At 35.0% G+C, this 13,159-nt stretch overlaps 1 protein-coding gene across 3 annotated transcripts in view; it reads right to left on the bottom strand.

Moving 5' to 3' along the window:
• The window catches only part of LOC149781801 (uncharacterized), a 440,127-nt gene that overhangs the window by 257,929 nt on the left and 169,039 nt on the right, over positions 1–13,159 (bottom strand). The gene's annotated exons all lie outside the window — the stretch shown is intronic.

Below are 13,159 nucleotides of genomic sequence, written 5' to 3'. Positions count from 1 at the left end.
GGTTGCTGTGGTGGCCATAAAGGATGCCATAATGGTGGCCATAATGGATGCCAGATTGCAAACATTTTCATTAAGAACCAAGAAGATATCATAGGAAGTCTTTTAGTGAAAGCCTCTTGTTAATACAACCTTCCATTCAGGAGGAGTAGCTATAACAATTTTTAAGATGGCCAATGTGTGGTGGACTTGCTGGATGTCAGATCAGCACCATCTTTATTTAGGATGAACCGGATATATCATACAAAGTCTTTTAGTAAAAAAAACCTGGAGTTACATTAAGATTTTCAAAACGTCTGCCATGTTAGCCAAATTAGACTTCAGATCAGCACCATTTTTATTTAGGACTGAACAGACATCATTAGAAATCTTTAACTAAAAACCCATGTTGATATGACAATCCATGTAGGAGAAGTGGCTATAAAAGATTTTAAAGATGGATCCGAGATCAGCACCATTTTCATGTAGGACCAACTAGAGATATGTAGCAGTGAAAACTCCCAGGTCAAAAAGATCATCCAGTCAGGAGAAGTAGCAGTAACAAGAATTTCAAGATGGCCACCAGGGTAACCATACTGGATTTTAGATCTGTACCATTTTCATTTATCAACAAGAAATCTTTTAGTGAAAACAGCAAGTTGATATGACCATCCATTCAGGAGCAGTCACAATGACAAAATTTGCAAGATGGCTGCTGTGGTGGCCATATTGGATTTTCAGATTTCACCATTTACATTTTGGATCAAGTTGACATTATAACAAGTCTTCTAGTGAACACCTCATGTTGATATGACCATCCGAGGGCCTCAAGGTAGATTAGTTCTTAGCTAATTGTGTTACCCTCTTTAAATAAGGTCATTATTATTATTATTATTATTATTATTATTATTATTATTATCCGTTCCAGAGAAAAATCAACAATATTTTCTAGATGGCCAATTTTGGTACAAAATGTTTCCAACATGTGGTACTTTCATTGTGAGTTTGCAGAGTGTGAAATTCAATTCAGTTTGTATTGGATCACACTCCTTTGTTGACATCATCCAAAACTGTCCATGTACTTTCACATTGATTTTGTTGTACACGTTTCTGAGAGCATGTGTGGTGTTCATTCAAGGTATATTGATTTATGGGGAGCAAAATAAACTGAATTATCATTATTTAAATCTATTTTTAATCAATTCCAAAAATGGTAGCCACTGCTGAAATAGTCAGTAATGAATGCTTAAATCACCAATACAACTTGCACTTTAAAAAAAAAATAAACAAAAAAAACATTGTTCAGATGTTTTCTTGCTGTTCAATTTCGGTGGTCAATAAATTGGCAATCATATTTAAGCAAGCTTCAATCAGGAGGCAACTGCATATACCTGGTTTAAGTACATATTTATTATTAATTTGGTAGCCCAAATGGTTGGAGCATGTGCCTCAGATGCATGAGGTTGCAGGTTTGAACCCCAGTCAAGGCATACCAATGACTTATAAAAATGGTACTAGCAGTTGCCTCACATTGCACTCAGCATTAAAAGGTTAGTGTTAGGACTGGTCAGCCAGGTGTCAGGACAATGTGACTGGGCAGGACATGAAGCAACAAGTCTGCAACATGATTCCCCATTGCTAGACATCACTCTAAACTGCCACACTGCATACATCATTGCAAAATGACTGAAAAATTGTTAAAGCTACATTAAAAATCAAAATCACACACACACAGAGATTTATTTTCTACTTTTGTGCAATTTACTCGTCTCTTCTTACTGGGTATCACATTCAATCTTCTGAAGACCATCTACAAATATTAACATAACAATACTAATACTAATATATAATACTAATACTAATATATTTGTTGTTGTTGTGGGGTTTAACGCCATTTTTCAGCACGATAGGCTATACATGGCGGCCAGTATTAATGGTGGAGGAAGAACCCGGAAAACCCCGGAAAGAACCACCGACCCACGAGAAGCTACTGGCAAGCTTTCTCACATGCCCACATTGGCTGAATCTTAGACTCGAACCGCCGCAGACAGAGGTGAGATGGCAGTGATCCGTAACGAAGAGCGCTTTAGACCACTCGGCCACTCGGGGCCCCAATACTAATATATAATACTAATACTAATATATAATACTAATACAATACCAATAACAATACTAAAGTCTAATTTAGTGTAAAGCTAGTATTGTAACACATGTTGATCAGCATTAATAATGTTATTTAAGATATTTGCCATGAGTGTCCATAATGGATGTCAGTTTGGTATCGTTTTCATTCATGACCAACTAGACACTAGCAGAAGTCTTGAAGGGGATAATTACACCTATATATGACTTTCCATTTATGATGAGTAGTGATAAAAAGAATTTAAAGATTGCTGCCATAGTGACCAATTTGGGCGAAAAAAAATTGCACTTTTTTCGTTCAGGAAGAGATAGACATTATAATAAGTCTTCCAGAGAAAACCAATGTTAATAGATTACTTTCCATCAAGAAATGATGCATTCTCCCAGTCCTGTATAGTACAGAAAGTACACTATCATTTGGCACACTCAGTTTTACAGTACTTTTGCAAGTACTCTCAATTTATACATTACTTATTCTACAATTGTTGTAAAACCCACCTACCCCCCAATTAATTCCATAAAAATTCTTGGTATCAAAAGAAACCTGTATGTTACTTACTTGACCTATGCTCTGGTAAAAATTTATTGAATAGAAGAGAATTATGCACCAGAAACCAATCACATTTATCAACTGTACGCTGTGTCCAGATTGGTGGGGTACATGACCAAGAAAATATAGTCCTCTAAAACACCTCCCCGCCAAATGTTTATGTGGAAACAATGATTTGTCCAAGATTTCAGAAGGGGCCAAGAGGTCTAAGGTGCTTGCATTTACAGATCATTCAGACATTTTACCTCTGTCCACACCAACTAGAGTCTTGGCTGGACCTAAATGTGGGTATGTGAGAAGGTCTACTGATAGCTTCCTGTGGGTCAGTGGTTCTTCCTAGTGTCATCTCCACCAAATAAATATCATGTGCACAAAAATGGTGCTAATTTCCACCAAACCAAGCCAAAGCAATCTAATATATGAAGTTAATATGAAAAAAATGTGTACTAGGAAGTTATAGGCATTATAAGTTTTACTCTGCAATGATAGTATGAATGACTGAAGATAATGTACTCTATATATGTATGCATAGGGTTTAACAGCATATCAGTACAATGTTGGCTGCATATATAAAGCCAAACAGAAGTTAAATTCTAAAATTAAAACAATAATTTTTTTTTACAGACTTTAGGATAATAAATAAACAGAACCATCTAGTCCCACATCATAAATAACAAAACTAGAGTACAAATTTCCTTTTTTTCACGGTGTATATCAAAATAAAACGGTACAAAATCTAAAATGCTTAATATAAATAGACAAAATGTACAATGTATCATGAATGGCAAAAGGCACTTCTACAGTGTTAGTCTATAAGGTTTGCCAATTTCATAGATATATCTGAAACAGTTGTTGGGTTTTACATCAGATATGAAAGTAGAAAATGTATGAATAGAAGACAAATTGACAAAGACATTAAAATGTAGTGAACCTGAAGAATTGGGAATAGCAAATGAAACATCTGGATCACTATTTAAACATAATTACCATATTTCATAGAAATTTCATTGGCAGTTTTTGAGTTTATGCTCCAGAAACTAAAACGTAGATAATGAATAGATGGGGGGAAAGAAACAGGGACAAAATACTGAAACTGAGAAATTATGAATAGCAAAATGCACACACAGACCATTAGAATAATAGGTTTTACCAAATATTATATAGATAGCTTGAATGGTTTTGGAGTTTGCCTTGAAGAAAATAAAATAAATATGAACTGAAGATTAGGGAATAACATTTTCATGAATGATCCAGTACAGGTACCAAGTTTCACAGTGATACCTTGAATAATTTGAGTTATATTATACAAATCCTGAATTCCGTTTATCTGACAAAATACCAGTTCTGTATAAGATGTCAAATTATGCAAGTTTTAATAATGTGTCAAATTATGACAAGCAAGTTTTAATAATGTATCTCCGTATCTCAAAGGGTAAAATAGGATGATGCAAAAAGAGTTACTTTTTCTTTAATTGAAGAAATAACTCAAACAACAACAGTCATACAAAGCCCACTTTATACTTTAGTCAAGACAAACATAGACACCAATTTTAAGGAGCACACTCCTAATGATTCGGATGTGACTTGCACACAGAAGTGCCATATGAATGGATGGATAGAGTGACAGGTTCCATGATACCACACACACTGATTGTGGGTGTCAAATAAACATTATATATATATATATATATATATATATATATATATATATATATATATATATATATATATATATATATATATATATATATATATATATATATATATATATATATATGCAGACAGATTGATTGCAAGAAAAATAGAACAAACTGAGAGGTAGTTAAACTGGTAGTTGGGACTATAAAAACTAAAAGCTGCAAACCAAGTCATATCATGTTCAATTCACATTCTAGGCCAAATCACAAAAGTTCTTTCTGGATGGCTAACAGTATAGGCACAAATTCATATTTCATTCAAGTTCAACAACATTACAGATAATTGCAACACTGAGATAAAATTGTGAATGGTAAGTTGTACAGAATTACTAAGGTTTTAATAAATAGATGATATGTGATACATGCTCTAAGACTTGGTTCAACTTAGATAGTTAATAAAAAGCTTAATTCAAAAGTTGTTTAAAAAACAAACTTAAAAAAATGTTTTAGAGGTGACACTCACTCACTGTTGAAAGATTCAATCCTAAAATGGACACTACTGCATGACTAAGAAAGTAAGCCAGAGCAAAGATCAATGATAAAATACATCTGTAATCTTCACTCTTTTTTGTAACACATTATAAAATGAGGAAAGAGTAATCAAGTGCAATACTTTACCAATTAATAAACAAGTTAACTAGCAATTATGTGGTGAAATTCAAACCTGAAAAAAGCTGCAAATTCCCCCAACCTGCGGACCCCTGACATTCTAAATCACATGTACACGTTCCAATACACAAATTTCAGTGAAGCTGCATCTAGTGGAAAATCTCAAAGCTTGTTGCTATGGTAACTGAGTTTAAAATTTTTAAAAACCTAATTTAAATATTCAAATGCAACAAAAATCTATCAGGCAGCATGTGCATGACTCTCTTCATTTGCTGCATGCCATTTAAGGAATTTGTCATTTACGACAGTAATCAGGTGATGGAAGGGATGCTAATGTTATTTGGTACATCAAGGTGCAGCTGCTGTTGCTGCATCTTAAATTGCAACCCCTACAACTAAAAAGTAATGCACTAATAAAGACAGCAACTGTATTGATATGGAAGCTACCCCTAGCGCAAGACCATTATCAATTCTGCAGGTCAAAATACCTTGCACCTTTACATATGCTTCATGCAAACATTGTGCAAGCTTGAAGTGTGAGAATCTAGCACTGATCTCATTGTTTTTCACGAGTTATGTTTTCCCCTCAAACCAACATCCCTATTAAGAATTCATGCTAGAGGAAATAAGACACTTGGAAAAAAATCAATTGTGTGTTACTGCACTTCAAGCCTTGCATTTCAGGCTGGGAGACTTTAATTGCCATCTTCTGTTTCAACAGAAATACAAAGAAAACCCAAGGGTTTTTGATATCATGGGAAGAATCATCCAACAGTAAAGAAGACAAATGTGAACTGAGGAATATCACTGATACAAAGTCAGCTCAACCTGTTACAAGGTACAATGTGTTACAAGGTACACTGAGGAAACTAGTATGTTTTAGATAAATGATCAAATCATGTTAGAATGATTTTATTGCTAGAAATGTAAAGTGCAATGACTTTAGAATCAGCTTGAGACTGCATTGGCAAATGTGTTTCAATCATAAGCAAAGATTTGTGAGTCTGTGTATTCAAATAATATAAACAGGAAAAATTATTTATTAATAAAGGGGTGATTCCATTATTCAAAGACTATTATAGTCTTTCAGGCCCTCTTCTATGAAAAAAACCCAATACAACCAATGCTTGGAGACATATTTCATCCAGATAATCAAATTTCAGCCAGAAAGTAAAACTGTGTACATGTGTCAAAGAGCAATGCCCAATGTACACTCAGGTGACATAGACTCTGCTCACACCTGTGCCAGTAGGTGATTAACCACTCAAGTCTCCACAGATCACTCATCAACAGTTAATTGCATAATGCCTTTGATCAGACCATTATGTCTTTAATCATACTTAATTAGCTTAGGATTACTGTAGGACAAGTTACAGTCACGGGGGGGGGGGGTAAATGACAACAAGGTATACAAACAGTCTAATTTCTCTTTGTAAATCCTTTCTCTATCTCCTACTCACATTTATTTTCCTTTTAAAAAGATCATTTATTCATTCAAACTATATATATATATATATATATATATATATATATATATATATATATATATATATATAGTCAACTGTCTTTTTCTGTTCTTTTTTTCCATTACTGATCTATTAACACTGGCATAGTGATCTGTAAATTGGTTCTATTTATAAATACTTGCACTCGGTCATATGGTAAGTAAATGTTTGGGGGAGCTTGGTAGTGTTCAATACAAGCAAATTAGCTGGTTAACTGGCATCCACATAATTGATGTTTTACTGTACAAACATAGCACTACACATCAACATGTATCTCATTATATATATATATAAATTATAATGTCTTCAGGATCTTGTATATCACATTATTAAATGTCAGATAAATAAACTTATTGAAACATAATATTTATAAAAATGTGTTTGCAATTTCATTTCTCTTATTACTGAATTGTGAGATGATGGATGCTGAATAGGCTTTAAGAACCACTCAAAAGATCATCACAGGTGACTAACATAGCGATCCTTTTTGCCCTGGCATGTGTCCATTGATGACGCCCTGGCTGAGACAGTCTTTGGTACTGAAAGAGTAGTATAAGGTTTATAATTAAAAACTCTAACTTTGAATTTTCAAACAATTTTTGCCCATTTTTGCCTTTTTATATCTAAATTTTTTTGGTAATGAACAACATAATTGCCAACAAACCAGACCTTACTCACAGGCATTTTGAGATTAAGAAAATGTGTTTTGAAAGCCCATGGAATGATAGTGTATGGAATCCAAAAGGGCCATGTATAATCGGGAATAAGTTTTCTACTCATATAAGCCAGTAAAAAAGACGCAAATTCAATTCTGAAAATAATATATATGTATATATTTTCAAATATCACACATAAATGCACACAAATAAATAATACTGTCAATAAGCAAAAAGGAATACACCAAGTTTCAAATCCATTGGGCAGTAAAATAGTCTCAATTAGATGCAGTGTTAACTGCTGTCAGTATTTCAGTGAGGATTTTAAGATGATGCCAGTATCAATAGATTTTAAGATGATGCCAGTATCAATAGATTTTAAGATGATGCCAGTATCAATAGATTTTAAGATGATGCCAGTATCAATAATTTTAAGATGATGCCAGTATCAATAGAATTCATGTAAGCACTCATCAAAGACTGGATGCAAAACTTCCACTTTTACTTTTGGTGAGCTCAGCATTCATCCATTGCAACAAAGATGAGTAATGTTACTATGTTAACATATTGTTTTGCATTATATTTATTTGCTGTTACTCTTGGTACATGACTGTATGAATATTGTTTAAATTTTGTTCATGACTGTATATTTTATAGTGATTACTGATAAAGGTATTACATAGCTAATTTTGTACACAGTTCTGGACTCTATTTTAAGATATTACAGTGTCTGTATAGATTGCCTGGGATCTATAAATATGTCAGGTTTCTAAAAATAAGACCTGTTCACAAGTATGGGGTCATTTCTCATTGGCTGGTGGGGCATTCCTGCTATTTTCCCAGACAGTGTTAGGGTTTTTTTGCCTCAAAAAATGTCTTTTCAGGTCTCAAGGGGGGTCTTTACCCAAGAAAGCCACGTCATCTAATTGAGAATAAGCTATCTTTTCACCTATAGAAAGTGACTGGAAATTCAAATCTGAGTAAAATAAAATAAAGGTGTTTGCTGTCTTTTTTCTCAAAGCATTTAATATGTTTACAAAGAAAGAATTAATTGGTAGACTTAGCATTGTCAAATATAATTGCCAAACACAGACACAAAACAGATTATCACAACCACCACACTAACATAACTAAATAAAAACAGACATTAATTTTCAACCACTCCAGTGGCCTGGTGGTTAGAGTGTCTGCCTCGGATGCGAGAAGTCATGGGTTTGATCCCCAGCCGAGTCATACTAAAGACTTACAAAAATGGTACTAACAGCTCCCTTACTTGGTGCTCAGCATTAAGAGGTTAGTGTTAGGACTGGTCGGCCTAGTGTCAGGATAATGTGACTGGGTGGGACGATATTCATGCTAAATGTCTGTAGCATGATGCCCCAGTGCTAAACATCACTATAAACTGTCACACTGCAGACATCATAGCAATATGACTGAAAAATTCTTAAAGCTACATTAAAAATCTAAATCACACACACACACACATCAAGTTTCCATCTTTAAGATCCATTGGATGGTAAAATATGTTTAATTTGATGTGTCTTTGCTGCTCTCAGTAGTATGGTAGAGAGTTTGAAGGTAATGCCAGTGTCATCAGTGATCATCTTTGCAATCATCAGAGACTGATGGTACTTTTGTCCAAACTTCCTTGCTGGATTCTCTGAGCAAATCCTGACCAGAACTGAGTCATTCTTGGTGACCACAACCTTAGCATTGTCAGAACTCTATCTGATGCAGTTTGACTACAAGATGTGCTTGGATCTACAGAAAATGGACATGTACATGTACCACTTTTGGGCGCTGGCCTTTTCATTGGGGGGAAGGGGAGAACATAGTATTTTCAAGTTTAATGTTGTCTTTACAGGTAATACAGTAGTCATAAACAGCTCCATCCAGTTCAGGTGTTAACACTTTATCAACACAAATCACCTGTGCAAACACGAGTGGATGCTTAGTATTGTCTTTCAGTCAATCGATTTCATAAATAAAATTATCCTGAAAAGTATGGGACAATTAATAGTATTTTAACAAGATTAAGATAATGAATTATGATAAAGACAACTAATCTGGATCAGGCTGCCTGATGTTATATACACATGGTGCTCCTTTTTTGACGGATGTTGTATACTTCAAAATGGCTAATATCAATAGGACGTTTGCAGCATGTGCAAAGAATGAAATTCTTCCCCTTGCTACTGTACTTGACTAACTTTTACTCTTTCAAACTGGAGTTTTGACAAAGTAGAGTTTTGAAATTAATTTTTGCTGGGCTTTGTTGATTATGTATTGCTTCCTGACCTGCACTTTTCAAAAATGAAACACACCTGAACACTATTCTGATAAATTGAAATAATCAAGTGTTGCATTTTATATATGGAGTAAAAAAATCCAACTTCAAAGATCACAAACTTTATTAAAGTTGGTTTCGACATTCTCATTCAATGCAGTGATGTGGAATAACCTCTGTTCTTCATCATGTCTCACTGATCAAATTTGGTTGTTCTGCTTTGGGTATTTCCTATGTAAATTAGTTAAATGAACTTTTCCAAAGCAGAATTTGACATGACAATCCTTGCAGCTATTGTCAGCCAATTAAGTAACAAATGAAAAGTGGTTGTTTATCTCTGACTGCCTTATGTTTTAAATTCTCAGCTGTATGCATCAAGGAGCTGAGCTTTGAGCAGGATTGTTTACTGTTTGTAAATACAGATTATATGCCTACGTAATGGTGGTCAAGAAATATATGGTTTTTCTGTTACTGAAATAACTTCAGAGCTAAGATTTCTGAAAATCAAGTTTTTCTAATCGCAACAAGTCAGGGAGTTTGGGAGTCCAAAATCGTGTGACATGGAGTGTTACAGCAGGTATGCTGGTGGGGCCAGGTGGGTTCTTAGAAGAATTAAGTTATTTCCCATTGGATGGGTTAGGTCATTTAATGAGGTAGAGTGAAATATTAGATTGAGTGGAAAGAAATGTCACGTGGAGTATATTGTGACATATAGTCGTAATAGACTCTTAAAAGTGTATATAAGGAGAAAACTGAATCAAATTCGTTCCTATTTTGAATTCATTCCCATTTTGTGTTCTTGTTTCATATTTTAAAATCAGCCTATAGATCTGCTTAATGTTGTGCTTAGCCAATTTGAGAGGAGACATTTATTAGCATTATTCATTGGAATTAGAAAGTGCTCACTAGACTAGATAATTCTTCTGGGATTGTTGGAAATTATTTGAAGTACTTCAGGACAATGCCATTGTGATCGAGGATCTAAAATTTGTTCAAAACATTGTATCCTTTTGGACCTGAATAGATTTTTTAAAGGATTATTTTGGATTCAATTCATATTACTGTAAGTTCTTCTTACATTTTCATTTTATAACTTTGATAATGAAATTATCTGTTAAGTTTTACAAAATTTTTGTTGTTGCTTTTTGCTGTTATTTAGTTTACAAGTCATAACAAGATATCATACACTCCAGAATGACTAAATATTGATATGGTGTTTGCAGTCAGGACAAAAATAACAAAAGCTCCCTTTTGCTGCTGCTCTTCACAAAGTCAAACTGTCAACCAAGAGTTCTAAAATTTAGTTTTCCTAAGCTTTGATCATTTCACCAATAACTCAACCTTTCCTGAATCATGCCATTTCAATTACTCAGCTAATGTTTTAAAGAAAATGTTGCAAAATGCAGCCTCAATGAAACACTCTGGGTAATCACAAACTAACCAATATCTTTAACAAAGATGTTGCATTACCATTACCATTTAAGGCAATGACGAATATTGTTACCTGCTACAGCCATTTGCAGTCACTGAATCCTTTCTGCAGCATAATAGGTTATGACTTCTTAGTTTTTGACTTTATCACAAGGTCTTCATCAGAGCAATGACTTCTGACAGCAGTTGGTGGAAATTTAGTTTTTGACCTTATCACAAGGTCTTCATGAAAGCAATGCCTTCTGACAGCAGCTGATGGAAATTGCAAAGGATCATGGTATCCTATTTCTTGGGATAACATCAGAGTACTCAGTGGAGAGCATAATACCCTGAGGAGGAAAATAAGGGAAGTTATTGGAATCATAGAGGTGGAGTCAGTGTTGAACTGTGATTCCCGATTGGAACTTCTGCCATGGTACAGAAGGGTTTTGTCATGTGGTCAACATTTGGTTGATCATATGACTCAAGTCCACATTGAACATCAGATTGGAATCATTTCATTTCTGACCACACAGACATCATGCAAAGTCTTTTAGTGGAAACCCAATGTTGATATCACCATCCATTCTGGAGGAATAACCATTAAGAGATTTTCAATACAGCCACTGCGGCACCAATTTCATTCAGGAATAACTAGACCATGTGAAGAATGTGTTTGTAAAGCTTCAAGGCAATCCTAAAGGGAGGGAGAGAGAGAGTGTGTGTGTGTGTGTGTGTGTGTGTGTGTGTGTGTGTGTGTGTGTGTGTGTGTGTGTGTGTGTGTGTGTGTGTGTGAGAGATTTGGACTTTTAACATAGCTTTAACAATTTTTCAGTCATATCACTAAAATGTCTGCAGTATGACAGTTTATAGTGATGTCTAGCACTGGGACATCATGCTGCAGACATGTAACATCATGTCCCACCAAGTCACATGATCCTGATACCAGGCTGACCAGTCCCAACACTAACCTCTTAATGCTGAGCGCATAGCAAGGCAGCTATTAGTACCATTTTTATAAGTCTTTTATATGACTTGGTTGGGGATCATATGCATGACCTCCTGCATCAGAGATGGATGCTCTAACCACTAGGCCACCTGATTAGTCATCCTAGGAGGAGTAATAACAAACTTATATTGATAGCATGACAGATGACAAACAACAGACCAACCCATAAGCCCTCCATGTCTGTGACCAAGAACTCAAAACTGTTCAAGGTTAACTTGACCACCAACATGCTGAAATTCAACCAATTTTTATCATCAGCAACCCAACAGTACTAATTACCTGCTGAAACTGTCAGAGAATTATTTGTCATGGACTGCTCTGAAAGGTCCCCATTACCAGAAACCATTAGCAGGAACAAAATTAATTGATTTTTGGCAAATACAATTACAGAATAAAGTTTTGAAGCAGGAATAGATGTTAAAGATCAAAGCATTTCAAACCACTTGGGTTGTTTGACATGTACTCTCCTCTACAGTGAAGGATTTACATTTAAAGCAGTAATAAGCAGAAGATGTCATCTTAGCAATGTGGTTACCTCATACAATCATACATGACAAGAGCAATGTGGTTACCTCATACAATCATACATGACAAGAGCAATGTGGTTACCTCATACAATCATACATGACAAGAGCAATGTGGTTCCCTCATACAATCGTACATGACAAGAGCAATGTGGTTCCCTCATACAATCATAGATGATAAGAGCAATGTGGTTCCCTCATACAATCATACATGACAAGAGCAATGTGGTTCCCTCATACAATCATACATGACAAGAGCAATGTGGTTCCCTCATACAATCATACATGACAAGAGCAATGTGGTTCCCTCATACAATCATACATGACAAGAGCAATGTAGTTCCCTCATACAATCATACATGACAAGAGCAATGTGGTTCCCTCATACAATCATACATGACAAGAGCAATGTGGTTACCTCATACAATCATACATGACAAGAGCAATGTGGTTACCTCATACAATCATACATGACAAGAGCAATGTGGTTCCCTCATACAATTGTACATGACAAGAGCAATGTGGTTACCTCATACAATTATACATGACAAGAGCAATGTGGTTCCCTCATACAATCATACATGACAAGAGCAATGTGGTTACCTCATACAATCGTACATGACAAGAGCAATGTGGTTACCTCATACAATCATACATGACAAGAGCAATGTGGTTCCCTCATACAATCGTACATGACAAGAGCAATGTGGTTCCCTCATACAATCGTACATGACAAGAGCGATGTGGTTCCCTCATACAATCGTACATGACAAGAGCAATGTGGTTCCCTCATA

This window comes from Sinohyriopsis cumingii, chromosome 15, assembly GCF_028554795.1.
Source record: "Sinohyriopsis cumingii isolate HCF-2022 chromosome 15, ASM2855479v2, whole genome shotgun sequence".
NCBI lineage: Eukaryota > Metazoa > Mollusca > Bivalvia > Unionida > Unionidae > Sinohyriopsis > Sinohyriopsis cumingii.
This window is presented reverse-complemented; position numbering and strand designations above follow the sequence as displayed.